Raw genomic sequence first — 5,304 nt, 5'->3', positions numbered from 1 at the left:
ACGCCCTATGCCCCACTCATCTCTCAGCATCACTGATGAGGAATGTAGGACCCTGTGATGGGGGGACAATCTCAGGATGAATGAACATGGTTTTTAATTTCTCATTCCAAAGGCCAATGTTGGCCAGGCGTAGTGGCTCATGCCTGTAACCCCAACACTTTGGGAGGCTGAGGCAGGTAGATCACCTGAGTCAGGAGTTTGAGACCAGCCTGGCCAACATGGTGAAACCCCATTTCTACTAAAAATACAAAAAAATTGGCCGGGCGATTAGCCAGGTATGGTGGCAGGCGCCTGTAATCCCAGCTACTCAGGAGGCTGAGGCAGGAGAATTGGTTGAACCCAGGAGGCGGAGGTTACAGTGAATCAAGATTGCACCACTGCACTCCAGCCTGGGCGACAGAGCAAAACTCTGTCTCCAAAAGAAAAACAAACAAACAAACATAAAACCTATGTCAAGAGTCAATGTTTCACCATAGGACAAGCATAGTTAAGTCATTGTGAGATAGCCCATTTGTCCTAAAGTAGAAACATTTAAGGTGACAGGTGATTGTGAGTGTGTTTGTGTGAGTGCGTGTGTGTGTCCATCCTACTAAATAGGCCTGAATTCCCTTTAACTGCACTGGGTCATTCATCATGAAAGACAGCAACAGCATCCTCTCCACAACTGGCATTCCCTGAAGGACTGATCGAGAATGAGCCCGACACATCACTTAAGTAACATTATTTAGGAAGTTCCTAATAGTTAATGCAGAAGAGTTACCTACAGAGGAGAATGACCTTATTCTGCTTGCAGTCATCACTTTATGTTAACTCTCTGCCAAATATTTCTAAGAACTTGCTGTTCATTATGTTTGCTGCGGACAGAAAGGAATTAAGAAAGTAATCAGAGCCAGATGCAGTGACTTATGCCTGTAATCCCAGCACTTCAGGAGGCCAAAGTGGGTGGATCACTGGATCCCAGGAGTTCAAGACCAGCCTGGGCAACAGGGCGAGACCCCATCTCTAAAAAAATAAAAAGCCTATAATCCCAGCACTTTGGGAGGCCGAGGCAGGCGGATCACCTGAGGTCGGGAGTTCAGGGCCAGCCTGACCAACATGAAGAAACCGTGTCTCAACTAAAAATACAACATTAGCTGGGTGTGGTGGCGCATGCCTAAAATCCCAACTACTTGGGATGCTGAGGCAGCAGCTGGGAGGTAGAGGTTGAGGTGAGCTGAGATTGCGCCATTGCATTCCAGGCTGGGCAATAAGAGCGAAACTCTGTCTCAAAAAATAAAAAAAAAGAACAAAAGAAAAAAGAAAGTGATCAGAGATTTGAAAAATCAAAACTGAGAACTAAGTATCAAAATTTATCTTTGGACAATCCTATGCAGAGAGTCCTTCTCCAGCACATTGGACAGTACAGGAAAACTGATACTACTGACGACAATGACTGAAACACAATGAAAATTAATTCACTGTTTCACCAGATCATTTCCATGCCATGTTCTAATGCAGGAGTAAGGGCTTCCAACTCAGATTTCTACTGGGTTTTGCGACGGAACCAGGAAAAAATGGCAATCTGAATAACACAGTTTTGCACGTGTTAAAATGATCCCTAATTAGCACCTCCAGAAGGAATTTTCTAGTTTGAAACAGTGCCCCAGGGCTGGGCGCGGTGGCTCACACCTGTAATCTCAGCACTTTGGGAGGCAGAGGTGGGGTGGATCACCTGAGGTCAGGAGTTTGAGACCAGCCTGGCCAACATGGTGAAACCCCGTCTCTAGTAAAAATACAAAAATTAGCCAGACGTGGTGGCACATGCCTGTAATCCCAGCTACTCGGGAGGCTGACGCAGGAGAATTGCTTGAACCTGGGAGGTAGAGGTTGCAGTGAGCTGAGATTGTGCCATTTCACTCCAGCCTGAGCAACAAGAAAGAAACTCTGTCTCACAAAACCAAAAAAAAAAAGAAAGAAAGAAAGAAAGAAAAGAAAAGAAAAGAAACAGTGCCACAGCCTGGGCACAGTGGTTCGTGTCTGTAATCCCAGCACTTTGGGAGGCTGAGGCGGGCAGATCACTTGAGTCCAGGAGTTCAAGACCAACCTGGCCAACATGGTAAAACCCCATCTCTACTAAAAATATAAAAAAATTAGCTGGGTGTGGTGGCACACGCCTGTGAGCTCAGCTACTTGGGAGGCTGAGGCAGGAGAATCACTTGAACCTGGAGGTGGAGGTTGCAGTGAGCTGAGATGGTGACACTGCACTCCAGCCTGGGTGAAAGAGCAAGACTCCATCTCAATAAAAACAAAACAACAACAACAAAAAACCCAGTGCTCCAATAAACCAGAAGAGTAGATGGAAGTGCAGCTTGGTAAAGTACAGAGATCACGGAAGACTCAAAAGACCTGGGGAGTCCTGGGTCCCCACTGCACCTCTTTGTAGCTGCATGACACTCATCAAAGTCTTGACCACGACATTCATCAAAGACTTGACTTGACTTGTTTTTCTCCAAAAATGAAGATACGGTATCCATATCACAGAATTGTGAGCAGAAACAAATGAAGTAAAGCAAAGCTCTCTGAAAACTGTAACACACTCTGTGAATATTGGTTATCATTGAATGGTCTCCATGAGACCGACCCTAGAAAACAGGTTATGTCGGAATCTGTCGTCAGGTATAGGGTTAGGTGTCTGCCTGTAGGAGCCTTCTTATTGCTGGCAGAGTAGGGTTCCAATCTCTTGGCATGTCTTGTAAGAACTGGAGAATACTTGGTGCCTCTAGCTGTAGGCCAAAGGTTCTCAAAGGGTGGTCCCCAGTTGGCAGCATCAGCATCACCTGGGAACTTACAAGACATGCAGGAGATGCAGCAGAGACCAGACGGGTGACCGTTCTTTTCTTTTATTTTTTTGAGACGGGGTCTCACTCTGTCACCAGGCTGGAGTGCAGTGGCACCATCTCGGCTCACTGCAACCTCTGCCTCCTGGATTCAAGCAACTTTCCTGCCTCAGCCTTCTGAGTAGCTGGGACTACAGGCGCATGCCACCATGCCCAGCTAGGTTTTGTATTTTTAGTAGAAATGGGGTTTCGCCATGTTGGCCAGGCTGGTCTCGAGCTCCTGACCCCAGGTGATCCACCCGCCTCAACCTCCCAAAGTGCTGGGATTACAGGCGTGAGCCACTGTGCTCAGCCTTTTTTTTTTTTTTTTTTAAAACAGAGTCTTGCTCTGTCACCCAGGCTGGAATGCAGTGGCCCGATCTCGGCTCACTGCAACCTCTGCCTCCCAGGTTCAAGTGAGTCTCGTGCCTCAGCCTACCAAGTAGCTGGGATCACAGGCATGTGTCACCCCGCCTGGCTAATTTTTGTATTTTCAATGGAGCTGGGGTTTCACCATGTTGGCAGGGCTGGTCTCGAACTCCTGACCTCAGTTGATCCACCCGCCTCAGCCTCCCAAATTGCTGGGATTACAGGAGTGAGTTACCGTGCCCGGCTAACTCTTCTATTAATATTATTTAAAGATGTAAAAAATGCGGGGAACTTGAGAAAGAAAGCCATGGAAGGTATCATTGATGGCTCACTGATGCATCCTGCAGTGACTGTCAATCCATTTGAGATATTTGCAGCCGCAAAGAAAGCAGTTTGCTTCTACAAACTGGGAGAAATGAAGTCAAGAGCTCTATCTACTGAAATTATTTTCAACCTTTCCCCAAATAGCAATATTTCAGAGGCATTGAAAAAATGTGGTATCTCAGCAAATGACCCTTTAATTCTAATTGTTTATACTAACGAGGGAGCAAAACAAATAAATCAAGGATATCTAATATCTCAAGTAGAAGGCCAGCAGGTTTCTCTGAAAAATCTTCCTGAAATAATAAATATCACAAAAGTCAAAAAGAAACATAAATTCCCTCCACAAGAAGAAAATACTGGGAACATTGTGGGATGGTATTTGTAGAATGTCAACAAAGGATGTTTTGTGAAAAGAATTATTAGCAGAAATTTTCAGCATTAAAGAAAACACTGGGCCTGTAATCCCAGCACTTTGGGAGACCGAGGTGGGCAGATCACCTGAACTCAGGCGTTCAAGACCAGTCTGGGCAACATGGTGAAACCCCATCTCTATAAAAATACAAAAAATTAGCTGGGTGTAGTGGTGGCGCGTCTGTAATCACAGCTACTTGAGATAATTGCTTGAACCCGGGAGGAGGAGGTTGCAGTGAGCCCAGATCGTGCCACTGCATTCCAGCCTGGGTGACAGAGTAAGCCTCTATCTCAAAAACAAAACAAATTTATTTTCCGTTGCTTATTAAAATGTTATTTTATTTTTATTTTTATTTTTTGTAGTGATGGCATCTCACTATGTTGCCCAGACTGGTCTCAAACTCCTGACCTCAAGCGATCCTCCTACCTCAGCCTCCTAAAGCACTAGGATTACAGGCATGAGCCGCCATGCCTTGGCCCCACCTCTTTTATTATCTTAAAAGATAACCACTGTTACTATTATTTGTTAGTGCCTTCTAGTCTTCTACTTCTATTCAAATATATTTTATTTTTATGTAATTGGAATAAAAATTGCAAACACTTTTAAAAAAGAAGAAATGCAAACTCTCAGGCCCTACCTCAACCCTACTAAATCATACACTGTGGGATAGGGCCCATGAATCTGTTTTTCCAAGCGCTCCAGATGATTCTATGCCGAAGTTGGAGAATCACTGACCTAGGTCTCTGAAGCCTCTGCAAGAACCAAGAACAAGGACTGCACTATAACAGCCTTTTCATTATCTTGCACAGTGTGAGCAAGCTGCACAAAACAGGCTTCAAATCCCAGAGCCAGGAGGGACTTGAGAAGCCATTTCAAAGGTCAGTTTGTCTTGTAGCTGAGGAGTTGGCAACCCATGGGGCTAAGTGAAATCTGACCCAGAGCCAGGCCAACAGCTGAAGTCAAGGCGACTCTCAGCCCAGGGCCCTTCTTGTGTGTCCACTTCCTCTCTTGTATCCAGAGCAAAAGCACCATGCAGTTGTGATTTGAAAGCAGTAGAGCTTGAAGGAGCAAGGTCGGGTGGAGAAGCTGGGTTATGATAGACCCACTTAGTTCTAGCCCAGAGGGCAGGGCCCCAGGGGAAGTCACAGCTACCTTCCTTGTTCTTGGGCTTGTAAATTGCCTGATGGGTTCTTCCTGCCTGCTACAGACAAAACCAGTTCACTAAGACTGTGGTATTTGCAGTAAAGAAAGAGTTTAAGCCATGTGTGGTGGCTCACGCCTGTAATCCCAGCACTTTGGGAGGCTGAAGTGGGCAGATCAATTGAGGTCAGGAGTTTGAGACCA

At 45.7% G+C, this 5,304-nt stretch overlaps 1 pseudogene; it reads left to right on the top strand.

The window, feature by feature from the left end:
• The first annotated feature begins 2,609 nt into the window (after positions 1 to 2,609).
• On the top strand, positions 2,610 to 3,958 carry LOC105480066 (EKC/KEOPS complex subunit TPRKB pseudogene; annotated as a pseudogene).
• The last annotated feature ends 1,346 nt before the right edge of the window (positions 3,959 to 5,304 follow it).

The sequence above is a fragment of the Macaca nemestrina genome, chromosome 9 (genome assembly GCF_043159975.1).
Source record: "Macaca nemestrina isolate mMacNem1 chromosome 9, mMacNem.hap1, whole genome shotgun sequence".
Taxonomy (NCBI): Eukaryota; Metazoa; Chordata; class Mammalia; order Primates; family Cercopithecidae; genus Macaca; species Macaca nemestrina.
This window is presented reverse-complemented; position numbering and strand designations above follow the sequence as displayed.